The sequence below is a fragment of the Dasypus novemcinctus genome, chromosome 9, assembly GCF_030445035.2.
Source record: "Dasypus novemcinctus isolate mDasNov1 chromosome 9, mDasNov1.1.hap2, whole genome shotgun sequence".
Taxonomy (NCBI): Eukaryota; Metazoa; Chordata; class Mammalia; order Cingulata; family Dasypodidae; genus Dasypus; species Dasypus novemcinctus.
The window spans coordinates 15,979,567-15,996,409 of record NC_080681.1 but is presented as its reverse complement, the minus strand read 5'-3'; the positions used below and the strand labels follow the sequence as shown (position 1 = coordinate 15,996,409).

General features: G+C 42.6%; 1 protein-coding gene and 1 long non-coding RNA gene across 2 annotated transcripts in view; one reads left to right on the top strand and one right to left on the bottom strand.

The window, feature by feature from the left end:
- VAV3 (vav guanine nucleotide exchange factor 3) overlaps nt 1-16,843 on the bottom strand; it is a 362,653-nt gene that overhangs the window by 329,077 nt on the left and 16,733 nt on the right. The gene's annotated exons all lie outside the window — the stretch shown is intronic.
- On the top strand, nt 9,943-13,824 carry LOC139439609 (uncharacterized). The gene is made up of 3 exons (XR_011649551.1): nt 9,943-10,115; nt 11,869-11,914; nt 13,425-13,824. It is a non-coding gene; the product is annotated as an uncharacterized lncRNA (long non-coding RNA).

The following is a 16,843-nucleotide window of genomic DNA, read 5'->3' as shown; positions in this document are numbered from 1 at the left end:
CACATATATTTTTAGATTATCTATTGATATAAAAACACAAAATTCAAATATTTCCATAAAGAATTGTACTCAGATCCCCCTCATTTCACAAATAAGAAAACTAAAGCCCAGAGAGTTTAAGTGGCTTACTTAGAATCACACAGCTGTCAGTGACAGTCAACATTTGAACTAAAATTATGTCATGTAGGGGACCACCTAAAATCTGAGGCAGCCTTAATTTCATGCCACAGATTTGGGAGCTTGGCAAAGGGAAAAAGGGGCCCACTAATTCTCTAACTAACCATTTTATTTCATATTTGGACTTTTGACCATTAAGCACTTGCCCCATATCACGCCTCATCTGAGAAATATTTCTACATTAAAAACAGATAAATCTCTTACATGCTTAACAGTGCAGCTAACAAATACTTTTCCTCACGATCACCATGTCCAGCACAGTGATGGCTCTCAAGCCAGCTCAAACAGTGAGAGCGAGTACAGACCGCAGACTGTGCTTTCTGCAGTCTCAGCAGCATACGCCAATTATTTTTTTTTTTTAAGATTTATTTATTTATTTCTCTCCCCTTCCCCCACCCCCCCCCCAAATCCGGTCTTCTGCCCTCTGTGTCTATTTGCTGTGTCTTCTTTGTCCGCTTCTGTTGCTGTGAGCAGCACAGGAATCTGTGTGACTTTTTGTTGTGTCATCTTGCTGTGTCAGCTCTCCGTGTGTACAGCGCCATTCCTGGGCATGCTGTACTTTCTTTCGCGCTGGGCGACTCTCCTCACGGGTGCACTCCTTGCACGTGGGGCTCCCCTACGCGGGGGACACCCCTGCGTGGCAGGGCTCTCCTTGCGCACATCAGCACTGCGCATGGGCCAGCTCCACACGGGTCAAGGAGGCCCGGGGTTTGAACCGCGGACCTCCCATGTGGTAGACGGATGCCCTAACCACTGGGCCAAGTCCGCCGCCCGCATATGCCAATTGGCTCATTTACCCTACCTGCCACTATTTTCTGTGCCACAACAGCCTCCAGAAGGCTTGCGGATCATAGTTCTAGAAATGCCAAACACATGCAAATGAATAGCATTAAAGTGCACGTTGGGACAGAACTTTTCAGGGTTGAAGGCAAATGACACCATAGAGCAGGCAGCTGAAGAAAGAGGCTGGGATTCCGTGCACTGCACAGCAGTCACGGGGGACTGACCAAAGTCCTGACAGGGACGGAGGGTCCCCAGTACCCAAATGAGACTAAGCAGGGACATGCCAAGACTTAGGTGATTTGAAGGGAAAAAATACATCACATGTGATGTATCATCGATTTGGGGAGCACAGTCTTCACTGTGCCGTGAAGACTTTGTAAAGACACCCATGTCGAGCAACATTCCCACAGAAAAACAGAAAATGCCAACGTAAAGGGAGCAGACAACAAAGTAGTGGAAAGCCTATGAATACATTGAAAATGTCTTAAAATTTGAGGACTAAATGAAACTATCAATAGTTTTTTTCCCAGATAGTTATTAAGACTGGGGATTATTTTGCTGTTTGACTTGTCTTGCTTTGTTTTGTTTCACTATAAAGATAACCTTTCTCCAGAAATTATTTGACCCTCTTCTGCCATCATCAACAAAGGATATCTTGGACCCCCTGGTCTTGAAAATATCACTATTTCAAATGCTGACTACAGAAGTCCCCAGCATCTGTTGACATTAACTAGGTCACGTCCAGGTTTAAAGATTATTGAGAGGGGAAAACAAAATTAAGGCTCACCTACTAATTTCCTGCAACTGCATTTGCAAATGCTGTAAAGTTAGGTTGAAACATAAAATTTCAGTAATAAATAAAGCAGCCCTATCTATATAGATCAAGAGTGCTATCACTGGCCTACACACTGCCTGTTAGAACAGAGAATGTAAGGCTGTTTCTTAATTCCAATCTAATAGTTAGGTTTACTCAAGAAAATTTCTAAAGGACCTATGTGTTATTCTTAGGACTATAAGAACTCCATGGCCTATTTCATCTTTAAAATATTGATATATTTTAGAACTAGTGGAATAAACTCTCTAAAGTTACTCTGTGAAATGTCTAGATGCAACTATTACAAAACTCTGGACTTTCCTAGGTGCCATCCCTAAGCTAAGAAACAGATTTACCTCTACTTAGTTTAGAATCATAAATTCTTTAACTGTTAAGAAAGAATCCTGAGAGATGCAGATCTAAAGCAAAACTTTTAGAACAGAGGAGAATATTTTATCATTCTTTCTCCCCCTGGTAAAATATAAACAGAACTATATATCACTCAATGAAAATGCTATATAAAGCATATAATAATTTCTGAATTATCTTTCTGAACTATTTAACTAAAATGAATCATAACAATAATAACTTAAGATTTCCTAATTATTTCAGGCAAAGATGTGTCCCCAGGAGAAATGGTTCTTGACAAAAGCATAGTTCTAAACAAAAGGTCAAAACATCTCTGCTTTAAAAAAAAACCTGTATCCATCTTACTCATCAAAAGTCTTTGGAAGGAAAATCTGAGACTTCAAAATAGTAAGATGTAATGAAAATTTAACCACTTAAATCTTAATTATATGCTTTATAGAGCATTTTCAAATATCACATTCAGAAGATTTCAGACTGAATACATGTTTTGGAGGAATTTTATAAATCACTGGGTTTTTTATTGAGAAAATCATATGCCAAACAAAATGGAGCTGTATACCAAGGCAAATGAGAGGACAAACATCACAAGAAACAAACTTGGGGGGTGGCGGAAAAAAAAAAAAAACATGTCCGTAGCTTTGAACAGAATACAGGAGGCAAAATCTCCCCAGAACACTTTGTTTCTCTAAGAATCCATCATAGAGTAGGACAGTAAAAATAACCTCTTAATTTCCTGTATCACTTTACTCCAGAAAACATATTCATCTCCCACAGATTAAGATAATTAAGGTTGTAGTCAGCAAATATCTGAATCAGCCAAATTGCCGATTTTAGAAAGTTGGTGCAACTCACTATCAAGATTAATTCTTATTAAGATTTTTTTCTATCCTGGGCAATTACAGCAACATGATTCCCATTCCCTACAGTTCCACAAAGCAAAGACAATGCATCTTATTCATTCATTCATTTTAAAGCAATTAAGCCAAATATGATTTGATTCCTTGCGCCTCCTAAAATATAAAGTCTCTAGAGAAACAAAGAAGAGTTAACATCCCAAGCCAGCAAGTAAAATGCAAAATGGTAACATTTATAAAAGAGGAAGGAGAAGTGGCAGCCACCGTGCAGCAATCACAGGGCCCACTGCTAGGGATAGCGGAATAGTCAGTCAGCAGAAGGAAAAGGAGAAGTAGGGGTCTGACAAATACACAAAGCTGGTGGTCAGTCACTGAAATTAGGAATGAGTTTCTTTGCTAAAATTATAAGGATGTGCACACTCTCACAGTCTCACCGCAGTTACAGAAATGGCTAAGAAACATTCATGCCCTGAATAAGCTCACAGCTGGCAATGGACAGATAAGGTAGGATGTAGTAAGTACTACACGGAAGAAGGGGTGCTGGGGAGCTAGGAGAGGCATCTGCAACGGGGGGCCATTAACACAGGCTTCCCTGAGGAAATGATACCAGCATTGAATTTTGAACACCAACAGGAGTTAACCAGCAAATTCAAAGGGAAAGGTGGTCCTATCATAAGACATAACATATACAATGGCAAAGAGATAAGAGAAAACAAAGTACATTCAGGCCATGATCTAAGGCCGGGGTTTCTTAACAAGGAGTTCATGAGCTTAAAATTAAAATTTTTTATTTTTTTTTAGATTTCTTTTTATTTATTTATTTATTTCTCTCCCCTTCCCCCCCCACCCCACATTGTCTGCTCTCTGTGTCCATTCGTTGTGTGTTCTTCTGTGTCCACTTGCGCTCTTGTCAGTGGCACTAGGAATCTGTGTCTCTTTTTTGTTGCATCATCTTGCTGCATCAGCTCTCCGTGTGTGCAGCACCACTCCTGGGCAGGCTGCACTTTTTTTGCGCAAGTGGCTCTCAATCCGGGGCGCACTCCTTGTGCATGGGGCTCCCCTATGTGGGGGACACTCCTGCATGGCAGGGCACTCCTTGTGTGCATCAGCACTGCACATGGGCCAGCTCCACATGGGTCAGGAGGCCCTGGGTTTGAACCCTGAACCTCCTATGTGGTAGGCAGATGCTCTATCAGTTGAACCAAATCTGCTTCCCTGAAATTTTTTTAAAAACATTATTCTTATGAGGATGTGTTGGTGTGGGTAGGATATATTTATTTAATAATACACAGTGGGAAGCGGGCTTGGCCCAGTGGTTAGGGTTCAAACCCCGGGTCTCCTTGACCCGTGTGGAGCTGGCCCATGCGCAGTGCTGATGCACGCAAGGAGTGCCATGCCACGCAGGGTTGTCCCCCGCATAGGGGAGCCCCACGCACAAGGAGTGCACCCCATAAGGAGAGCCGCCCAGCGGGAAAGAAAGTGCAGCCTTCCCAGGAATGGCGCTGCCCACACGGAGAGCTGATGCAACAAGATGACGCAACAAAAGAAACACAGATTCCCATGTCGCTGACAACAGCAGAGGGGACAAAGAAGAAGACACAGCAAATAGACACAGAGAACAGACAACCGGGGTGGGGGGAAGGGGAGAGAAATAATAGTAATAATTTTTTTTTTAATTTAAAAAATAATAATAATAATACAAGGTATAGTGTGTACTTGTAAGGGGTCTGTAGTTTTCACCTGACTGGCAAAGGAGTCCGCGGAACAAAAGAAGTTAAGAGCCCCTGCTCTAAAGGAAGCACTGGGTGTAGGGAAGGGAGGTGATTGATGAAGCCACTCAAGTGGGCAGGACTTCAATGAGATATTTTGGATTTTATCTAGAAGACATTGAAAGGTTTTGTTCAAGAAGTATTAAAAAAAAAAAAAAAAGAGCTTTTAGGGAAAAAAAAGTCCATCTGGAGCATAGAGGACCATGTAGCAGGAAAACCAGTCTCTGAGCAACCTCAAGAGGAGAGGAGCAGACATGAAGAAAGTGAAAACGTCAGCACTTGGATGGTGTGTTGCTAAATCTGAAGGCAACTGACAACTGAAGTAGGGTTTTGTCTTAACTTATGAGAGATATTTATGCCCTTTTTGAAAACTTCTGAAAAACCTTACTATAATCCTATAATGGGAGGGGAAATTAATGAAGAACATCTAAAGTTCCTAGTTTTCCAGAAATAATAATTAAATTTAAAAACGTGAATTGCAAGATAAAACATCCTGATAGCATCCTCAAATTTAAAAAAAAAAACTTGGAAAAAATATGAAAACAACTATTTGAATAATCAATTAATGCCCTAATGAAATTTATAAAACAAACAGTACCATAAAACATCTACGACTTAAGTTTGAGGAAACTGAGTCTGGCCAATGAAAAATTCTATTATTTACTGTATAAATTAGCGTGTACAGAATTAGAATTCAAATAGGATTAGATTAGAACCAAGAGTAAATCAGTCTCTGGATCTGATTTTTAGATTATAAGCAAGAGATGTGAATTCTAACACTAAAGTCTTCTTACTGCTTACTGCGCTTTTTTCACGAAAGAACAATCTAGAGAAACAACAGTGACACTCTAAGTAAATTACTATGCCCTTCTCCTTAGTCTTACTTCGCAATGTGTGTTTTTGATTGTTTCATTCATTTGCTTAATTGACTGTAAGGAAACCAAAGCTGGCCAAGTGAGTCATGAATGAGTCACAGCTCACGTCCTGGAGCAGCCACAAACCTGAATGTGACTTGGTGCACTAAGCCTGATTTTCAGGTTGGAGAAGAATGTGTGAAAGACAGCCAAGGGTTGCTGAGGATGCCAAAGAAATGGCTGTGACAATAACGCCTTCTAAGAGCAGGCTTCCCTGCACTTCCCTTCCGGTGGGGATTTATGAGCTGAGGCCTCATCCCAAATCACAGAAATGATATTCCACCTTCACAGCCTGCTCCTTCCCAACCCATTTTGTGGCTTCATACGCAGTCAGTGATTCATTAAAAGGAAGGGACAACTGAGAGTCTGTCTCTTTCACTGCCATTTTCCAAAGACTATGGGAAGTGGGAGGGCCACAGTGACGCTCAGAGGACTGCCACACTTTAGGGAGGTAAAGGAGCATGCCTTGCAAGGGTGACACAGTCTGTATCACAGCCCTTGCTGTAAAAGCACCGTCACTCATACTGTAATTGTGTTTTCATAAGTAATGCCCATGTGACACACAAATCACAGCATGTGGAGATCTGAAAAACAGATACCACAAAATATGAGTGCTTATTTACATTTTAAGAACTCTGTTGAGGTGTGACTTCCTACTGAGCTAGGGACGAAACCAGTGCATAACTAATTAGCTCCTTCCGTGCAGGCTCCGGTACCCTCGAGCCATTGTACAATGAGTGTGGCTAGTGAGTGCAGCAGCTGTAAAAATCAGCACACGTTCTTTGAATTCAAACCAAAACTCCCATCTCTGCCTGCCAAATACCAAAATGCCATTTCCTTCCTGCTGAACACCATGATTTTTCAGCAGCAAGGAACATATTCTTGAATTGACACTGTTGGTATCCTCTATTTTGGGGGATAAGTAAAAAGCACTCAACAAAGTCTCTCTGAATGTCTGCTGAATGCAAAAGGAGTAAGGAATATTGTTTTAGTTTGCCAAAGGGCTGCTGATGCAAAGTATCAGAAAAGTGTTGGTTTTTATAAAGGACATTTATTTGGGGGTAAAAGTTTACAGTTCCAAGGCCATGAGATATCCAAATCAAGGCATCAACAGAGATGCTTTCTCAGCAAGGTCTGCTACTGTTGATCCGGGCCATTGCTGCCATGTGGTAAAGCGAGATGGCCACCCAAGGACTCTGCCTTCCCCTCCAGAATCTACCGTCACTTGGAGATCAATTGTGAGCAACCAGGCATAGGGCTTGTCACGAGAGCGTCTCTCCTTGCACCCCCGCTGAGGGCAGAACTGGAGTCTTCACTCTCACGTGGCTGAATCAAACACAGCAATTCCCTTTTACCTGTGTCTGTGTGAATCCATTTATATCAGACCCAGCAAGAATGCAGGACTCAACCTGAGTCATGCCTCACTGACCGCTGATGTAGTCCAATCAAAAGCCTAAAGCAAGCTCATCAAGTAATCCAGTCAAAGACCCCACAACTGAACGCAATGGAATCAAAGGGTATCACACCCAGAGGAATAGATAAGTTTACAAACATAATCTTACTCCTTTTGGGATTCATAAAATAATCTCAAACTGCCACACATACCTACTCATTTTTTTCTTTTTTTGGCTGCTTAACTCCCAGTTACCAAGTTGACATAATGCTAAAGAGAGTGTCTATAACGATCCCACGTGTAAGTATGACAGCCCAAAGTCCTGCAAGTTCATCTTAAGATTTCCTGAGTTAGACCCAACAACTTCACACAAAGCTGAAAGATTCAATAGGAGTCTTATAGTCCCAAACATTAACAAAATATAAGTGGACCACGATTGAACAGAGAAATTTTAGAATGTAGTGTATTAAAATTTAGATCACTTTCCCAGATAAATAAGGCTAAATGGTCAAGGTTTTGGGCTAGCAAGCAGCGGCCCTCATCCTCAAAAACAGAAACTGAAAATAGAAAAAGCAAAAGCATTTTCGCTTTACCTCCTTGTTTTCAATTATAAAATGCACTTTGTCAGACCAGAGCATGTTTGCAGTCTTCCTCCTGGCAGGTCTAGCATGGACCCAAGTGCCAACCCTCAGGGGAAGCCAGGAAGAGGGTACTCTTAGGGCCATACCCATCCTGGACCCCTCAAAAATGAACAGATGGGGGGGGTTAGAGGAGTGAAAATGGGGAAGCAATGATCCTAAAGAAGAGGCAGGCTGGAACTAGAAAAATACAGCGAGCCAACTTGCAGAGACTGGACCCTCTATCCTCAGGCACGCGGCAAGGAAGAGGGGGGAGCCCCTGAGGCGCGAGGGCTCTGAGCTCCCTGAGAGGGGAGGACAGCAGGACACTGGAGCAGCAGACTCCAGTGACTAATATATCTGTTCCTGCCAAAGCAGGGATGCAGATAGGAAACAGGGAGGGACAGGATAAAAAGGAAGCGGGCACAGAGGGAAGAATAATTCCTTCCACTTGAAGAGGTTAATCCGGACCCATGGGGACACACGTCAGATAGTAAAACAATGCAAGTCCAGGACTTGGCTGTCCCTTTTTCTCACGTGTCTTGTTCTAGATAAGTCCAGAGGATTTGTGTTATCTCCCAGCACTGAACCCATAGCATACTCAAATATTTTCATGTATCCAAGTAAATACGCAGCTCCCAATACACTGGGCATTTGATCAGTACTTAGAGAAGGAAAGAAAATGAAAAGGGAAAGTGTTTTGCTCTTTGGGTAAACCGAGGTTCCTTTAGTATGCCAACTCTCAGCAAAACTGCAAGGGAACTTGCATATTTTAGCACTGATTAGTCAAAATAAAATGGGCTGATTACCATGCTAATCAGCTCCCTCTCAAAAAAGAAAAAAAAAAACCAGGGAAGGGGGAAGTATAGAGAGTTTTGGCTTCCTTTATTGTTTGCTTAAGCCACTTATGTCCACCACAGTCCACCACATACACATTTTAATTATGAATGAGTACATTCACTCTTCCTAGAAAGCCTCTCCTCCCAGACACAACCACTTGCATCTTTTATGCTTCAAGACTTGGCTTGAATGTCCCCACCACGGTGACACTACAAGAATGCTCCTTCACCTCTGAGCCCCAAATGTTCACATGTTGAGAACTCAAGGGGGTTCGATAAATAAATAAGTATTCCTTCTCTCCATTTGAAATTAGACCCGGCTGAGAGGTATGTGCATGAGTCAGAGAAAGAGATCAAAGTGTGAGCTTTTTTTCTTTAGATATATATATAGCTTAAGAAAAAGAAAAAAAAAAAAAAAAATATATATATATATATATATATCTTTGGAACACAGCTTAAGTGTATAACCAAATGGGCTGGCTAATACCCGTCACAATCGAAGGCCCCTCAAGGCTCAGAGCCTCTCCATAACTTACTTTCATGGCAGAGGATGGATCAGAATGCACCATCTCTGCAGAGAGATCCTAAAGAGAGGACCAGGAGGGCCAAAGTGACACATATCCAAGAGCTGCTCCCAAAGAGCTCACAAGTCAGATAAGTCACTCTTCTTCTCCTGGGGAAGAATGGATGAGGAGGAAAAGAAAAGCAAGGAATGTTACTCTAATGGAAGTCTCTCCTTATGAAAACATGAAGGGGGGGTATAAATATTCCCCCTAACAATCTCAAGATTTTTTTTTCTTACCAATTTAGCATCTGGGCTACCAGAATGTGGCTGTCCCTCCAAGGTGACAAGACCTTCCCTGTCCCTACTCTGATGAGGTGCTTTCCAGGGCTGACCAATGTCCTCTGTATAATCCCTCATGATTGCTGGGATAAAAGGGAGAGGGGTTCCAAATCAAGCCAGAATAGTAAATCAATTAAAATAACACCAGGGTCATGCCAAACCTGAAGCTGAAATCTATTCCCTACCCTCTTTCCCATTCCAAACTGTGCCCCCACATGTTGTCCATCATGTGTCACCGGGATTCTGCAGTGAAATTAAATCACAATACTAAGAGAGCTACAAAAGTAAAATGCAACAAATAGAGAGGTCCCATATTTAAATACAAACCTTCAAGTCTGAATTTTACAGAGACATTAAAGTCCAAAAATTAAATCCCCTGGCAAGTTGAAGTCCAAAAACATTAAATTCCAAAACAATTAACTTCTGGACCCAAATTATCTTGCCTTTATAAATACAAATGCTGTCTTAGTCTGAGTTTCCCAGAAAGTAGAACCTGAGACAAAGCTTGCCTGCAGGTGTGTGACGTGAGGGAACAGGAGCCAGGAAGTGGGAACGGAGCGGAGGCCAACCCGAAGACGCATGACTGAGCCGGCCACGGCTACTGGTGACGAGTACGCAACACCACCCTATCTTCTGAGGATTCTGATGAAGTATGTGTGCTCGGAACCGTCCTCCAGAGAGAAAAGGGAGAGGAATTTATCCAATCGTGCCCATCCTCCATTTTCCTAAGCTGCCAGCCACCGTGAGTTGACTCTCCCACACTGCCCATTTACACGAGTACCCAGCAAGTTCCCACGTATCTCAGAGTCAGAGAAGCCCAGAGCAGGAAAGGAAAGGTACAGCAGGGGGCCACGGGCAAGGCTTCTCCAGGTGCACCTGCGAATTCATGGAACAGGCTGCTGTAGCTGTGGCAGAAGTAAGAGGCGGGGCGGAAAGGATTATGAAGTGGTACACAAGGGGTATCCAATACAAAGTCCAAAAACATTAAAGGCCAAATTTCTTCTTCTTAAATTTCTTATTCAGTCCCAGCTGGGAATCTTCTTGACACCTGGGTAAATGTAGCAGGGTTTCAGCTGTTTTGTTGCTGATGCCGCTGTTTAATATATTTTTATTAGAGAAGTTGCGAACTTACAAAACAATCACACACATGTGTGAAATTCCCACACAACTCCCCTCCGCCAACACACTACATTGTTGTGGAACATTTGTTACAGACTATGCGATAACATCATCAGACTATTACCACTAACTATGGTCTATAGCGTACATTTGGTATATTTTTTTCCATTCCCCACATGAAGACAGCACATCTTTGGCTTCGATGTAAGAATATTACAGTATTGGCTGTTAACTATAGTCCATAGGTTACATTAATTGCATTTTTCCCATGCTTCTCCACAGTCTCACCAACCTGCAAGAGTGAAGGCACATCTGTTCTAGTTCATAGAAGACATTCTGTATTTGTACTATTAACTCCAATTCTCATCCACCTTGCTACAAGAAAGAACATATTAATAGTTCCTTCAGGGCCTCAGACATTGGTTCAGCTTTGTATCAAGTCTTTCATACACCCCACTTTTAGAGCACCCGAGGAGCTGCAAGGGAACACAGGGTTACCAGTGGCCCCACACCCACCAAATTTAAAAAAGAAAAGCCTACCCTCGGGCCTTGAAGCTGCTACCCAAAGAACAACAGAAATCCCAGAACCCGGCACCTGCCATCATCCAGACCCATGCTACTTTTCCAAAAACAATGGCAGGAGCACCAGGGCATACCGGGGTGTGGGAGGTGGGCAGTGCCCAGGGACGGGCACAGCACCCTCGGTTCCAGCCACACCAGGGTGCAATTACAGACACTATGCCAGTTCTCCAAAGCTTAAAACTCGGTGAGGAGAACTCTCCAAGCAGGAGGTGAGTTTTTGCTGTGCGTATTTGTAAACCTATGCAGTGTCCCCTCTCTCAAAGAATGGCCTTTGAGGCACAGCTGCCTTCTTCCAGAGTATACTTGTGTACCGCCGGCAGCCTCAGCCCCCGTATGGAACCTTTTTTTCCCAACCTGTACATTCAATATGCCCTAACTCCCGGTTTCTCTTCAAGCCTCCTATTTCTGGCCCCCAAGGGTTAACTTTAATGGGGGCTCTGCCTAGTAACGTCATCGCCTCTCCACAACATTGAATAAGCAGGAATTTTCAGCCTTGGACCCCAGCTTCTGTTGCAAGGGCCTTTCGCTGCACAATTGCTTCAGGCTGTGAAAACGACTTCCTGAGGAAGACGGTCTCTCAGTGCCCACATGCTTCTAACTGAACTTCAGCAGACTCTAGAGCTGCCCGCGTTGTGTCCAGGGCCCACGTCCCTGGGGCCAGCAAGGGGCTGGACCTCTTGAGACCCTACTCTTCCTTTGTTTTAACAGCCAGGTCCTCAGCGCCTTCCCCAGTCCCTCCCAGAAGCGGACCAGGTCCTTCACGTGCCTCACTTGTAATTCTTCTCTCCTTTTAGGAAGACTCGGAGGCTCTTCCTTTCCCTTCTACATCATTGACCAGAAGTGAGTACTTACTTCCCTCTACTTTCTCTTTAGCTTCCAGTCCCAGATATTTGTTTTTCTAACATATTCCTCCACATTTTCTCTTATAAAGTCTCCCGTGGGAGAGAGATAAAATTTAAAAGTTCGGAGTATGAAAAAAATAATGCAATCACCATTCAGGGAAACCTTTAAGCCTCACTTCTTGACTCAGAGAACCCCAGCCAGGAGGTCACTCCCATCCGGGTGCTCCTAGCCAGGCCTGAGCTCCATCTGTTATCACCATGCGCGGCTCCTCCCTAATGTGTCTCACAGTTCCCGTGCCTCTCCTTACAGTCCCAACTCCATAAATAAGCTGGGTATGCTCCTTCAGGGCACAGGGGATACCAGCTTGCCCGATTGCAGTACCTTCTGTGACCTTGAAACTCACTGAGTAAACTCTTCGTATTTTATGCTGGTGTTTCCAGGCTTTCCCTCTCACATGCAAAGTCTCTGTAACCACTTCATATCACTATCCCAGGGCCACCTGCACTAACCTGGTGGGACAGGTGAGTGCTTTATTTATATTAGAAAAAAGCACCCCTCTCAGGGCAGATGTCAACCCTGGCCAGGTCCCACAGTGTGGGGTGAAGGGAACTAGTTGCATTTTAACTTCCCTCAGGCCTTGGCCAGATCTCTTTTGTGTGGTGCACAAAACGCCTAACAGTGCCCAGCCCAGAACAAACTAAGTGGCTGTTTCTAGCTGTTCTTACTTCTAGCTGAATTTCTTAAGAGGCACTTAGCAATACTTTCTGGATTCTGGCAAAAAAACTTGGCAAATTTTGCCCCACTTTTTCTTTATTGGATTCTTTTGGCCCATCCTCCTTTCTCACTAGTAATGATTTTTCTCATGTTATATCTGTCCCTTGTATATCTGCCTATAATCTCATTTTTCTCTTCCTATCTCTCTTAAGATGTCTGTCTCTCCCCTTAATCAGTCTCTTCACTCCACCACTCATCCTTTTCTGATAAAACCAAACCATATTTTTCAAACCACTCTAGTTAGTTCCTCCTTGATTTCTGAAGAAAGCCTGATCTCTAGAATCTCAGTGTTCCACGTACAGGCCTTTTTAATTATCTTCTTAACATTTGGGTTTGCAACAATCTCACTGAGCTTTTGTTTATTTCAATCCAAGACTATAGCATTGCTTTTTAAATGAGAACTCTCATTTATTGTTAGTTCTTATTCATAAAATCTATCACTGTTCTGCAGATGAAGCCACAGTTTCATGATCTAACAGTCACAACTTCTGGAATTAATGAATCCAGAGCAAACCTAACTCTAGCTTCAGTGTGGAAGAGCTTCTGTTAGAATATCAGTGGGTCATAGGGTGGGTGGTCCATTAAGATAGATAAACTACAAAATTACAGAACATGAGCCCTCCAGGGCCTTCTGTTGACCTGGAATGAAGTTAATTGAATGTGGGAAGCCAATTTATCACTTCCTACCTAGGCCTTGTACAGGAGGGCTCTTAGAACTTTGTTACTTTTGCAGGTTAAAAGTTCTGGCCTGTGGATTTGACTGAAACACCACAAAAGGAGCAAATGCTATCTACCCCTGCAATAACCAAAAAGATGTAACCTTCTCCTCAGTCTCCCCAGCAACACTAAAGCCAAGATGAAGCCACAGAACCAGAAGCATAAAAGCCTCTGTCAACCCACAAGGCCCAGAGTCTCTAGCTAGGGCCAGTGCATCCTGAACTTGCTGAGGCCTAAAAACCCATCACAAGCAGCTGTGCCTGGTTAAGACAACCAGCTGCCTGCGAACTAGGCTGCCCTCGCTTCCCCGTTCCCCAAGGTCAAAATCCCACAGGCTCGTGGCCACTGAAGATAAAGGCCCAAAGACTAGCTCCTTGGGTTACACTGGACACCTCAATCATTCCAGGCATATTATACTCCCCAAATTCTATTTTGTGAGAGAGTTTAAGGGGTTCTTAAATAATAAACACTCCTTTTTTCCACTGAGTAGAAAACCAAATGAGTAACAGATACAGAAATCAGATAAAAACATGGGTTCTCACTCATAATAGCTAATATATATTGGAAAATGTGGTTTAGGTATGCAACCTTGCCTCCTTCCCCCCTCAAGAAAAGAAAGAAAAAAAAAAAAAAAAGACAAGGCCTGTTGTTCTGTTTAGCCAACCATATGAATGACAGTAAATCAGAAAAATGCCCATCCCCTGCAGGTAAGTAGGTCTCCAAAAGAAGACCAAGAAGAAACTGAGCCACGTATATCCAAGTATCACACCAATTACTCTAAGAGAAGCACCACAGCATGACATGACATGTGGGGAAGAGAGTATATCCCTCAAAATACACCCTTATACCTACTCGTTACACTCAGCTGCAATTAGTTGTGTGCATTTCTAGCTTCCCTATGAAACTCTAAGTTTTTCATTACACCTGCAGCATCTGCCCAGGGCCTTGCATGTAAGTGAATGTCTGCTGACTGGATGAGGGCATAAAAGAATGAAGTCTACTCTGAATGAACAAAATGCCATTTTGAACTTGCAGGAATTAACAGTGTAACAGAAAATATTCTGAACTTCTGGGAAATGTAGACCAAAACAGTTGGAGTTTAGAGTGAAAGGAAATGTACTGGGCATAATCTAATCTCTTAGGAATGCTCATCTCCATCATTAAATTCTTCTGGCCCAAGAGGATTCTCTGCTCAGCATCCTAGATGGTTCCGGTAATGTTATTATAGGTCTTGGATAAAGAATGTTGACTAAGGTGAATGACTGCCTGATACATAACTAGGCTTGCGAAAATTATGTTTTTCCATTTGCACGCCTCTCATCACACTTGCCCTCATTAAAATGAAAGATTATGTAAGAAAGTAGGCAAGATCTTATTTAATTACAAGATCCATTTGAGTTTTTAAAAGGTTCTTGAAAAACAGCTACATATTTAATTTTGCACAGCAATTTGAAATCACAATGCCTTTTTAAGTTTAAGAACATCTTTTCATGTATTTAATAGGCATTTGTGTGCAACCTTACATACAAGTTTTAACGGATATTTTCAAACACAAAAACCTATGGAAAGAGTATCATAACTCACCTCTCCCCCAACCCATGCATGCCTTGCCTAATTGAAACCATCATACATGGAGTCAACGTCATTTTGTCTATATCCCCTTTGTAGACTCCTTCTCTCCAGCATATTTTTTATATGAGAAATTTATTTTTAAATTATTTTAGGCAATTTTTTGAGGTACAATTTACATATGGTGAATCTATGAGTTTGACACATACTGGTAACCACCAATATAATCAACATATAGACCAGTTCCATCACCTCCCAAAATTCCTCTGTACCCTTTTATTTTATCCCCCCGACCCCGTGGCTTTTTTTTTTTTGCTTGCTGTCTGCTTTTTCTGTGTCTATTCACTGTGCATTCTTCTGCATTTTTTTTTGCTTGTCTCCCTTTTCGTTGCATCACCTTGCTGAGTGGGCTGTCCACGGTGCTTGCAGGCCAGGCGGCAGTCGGCGGCACTTGCAGGCCCGCAGCTCTCCGCAGCGTGTGGGCGAGCCTGCCTTCACAAGGAGGCCCCGGGAGGCGAACCCAGGGCCTCCCATATGGTAGATGGGAGCCCAAATGACTGAGCCACAGCCGCTTCCCTGTACCTTTTTTTTTAAATATATTTTTAATTTTTTTTAAAAGATACTTAGATTACACAAAATGTTACAAAAATATAAGGGATTCCCTATGCCCCACTCCCCACACCTCCCACCCTTCCCCGCATTAACAACTTTCATTAGTGTAGTGCATTTATTGCAATTGATGAACATATATGGAGCGTTGCCACTAAGCATGGATGACAGTTTACACACAACGGCTTGAACAAAACAAATTATACCTGAAATTCCTTTTCTCTGCCTTATTTAATGCTAACAATAATATCTGTTGCATATTTAGTTATTTATACACTGATAAGATATTTATTGAGCACTACGTGTTAGGCATTATGCTGGTCCCTAAGAATTCGGCAGCAAATAAAATCTAAGTGGTCCCTGCCATCAGGAAGCTTAGGTCTAGTAGGAAATAAATATTTACAAGCACAATGAGTTCTATAAATGGGGAATTTGAAACCTAGAAACAAAAGTCAAAATGTCAAGTTCTGAGTCCAGAGGAAAAAGACCAAGTGACAGACTCTGTGGATGGAAAGCCCGACAGGGCTGCAACAGAATGAGCAAGAGGGAGAGGAACGGAGGCCGGGATTCCCGGGCCAGCTCACAAAGGGCTCACTGAGGATGTCAGACTTCATCCTGAGAGCAGAGGGAGGCAGCCCAAGGGCTCTAAAGGGACTCACATGACCAATAAAATTACTGAGGATGCAGTTGGAGCATAGATTAGCATGTGGTGGAATATGCACAGGGAGACCAAACAGGAGGCAGTGGCTCAAGAGAGCGCTGATGGGATTGGGGACAGGGAGGACATACAGGTGTTCAAGACAGACAAGGAGTTCTAGCAATAAGCACCCTGCACCCTCTAAGCCCTTGACCGATGTGATGAGGTAGCTATTTTTATCCCATTTTATGGATGAGAAAATAGATTTAGAGAGGTTACATAATTTGCTCAAAGTCATTCATTCTGAAATTTGAATCAGATCTAAATACAAAAGACCCTGTTTTCAGCCAAGACTTGTCAAGATTCTTGGCAAACCACCTGGCACTATGCTCACCAGAACTGTTAAAACTGTTTACATCCTTTGACCTAGAAATCCCACTTTGGAAAATAAAGCTGAAGGATATAATCCAAAGGTGTGGACAATCTGTACAAGGACATTTACAGTCATGCTATTTGTGACTGATCACATAAACGGGAACATACTAAATGGTGGACTCTTCACCATTTTCACAGCAATGTACTACTCCATTATCATCACTCATTCTGTGACCTTGAGAAAA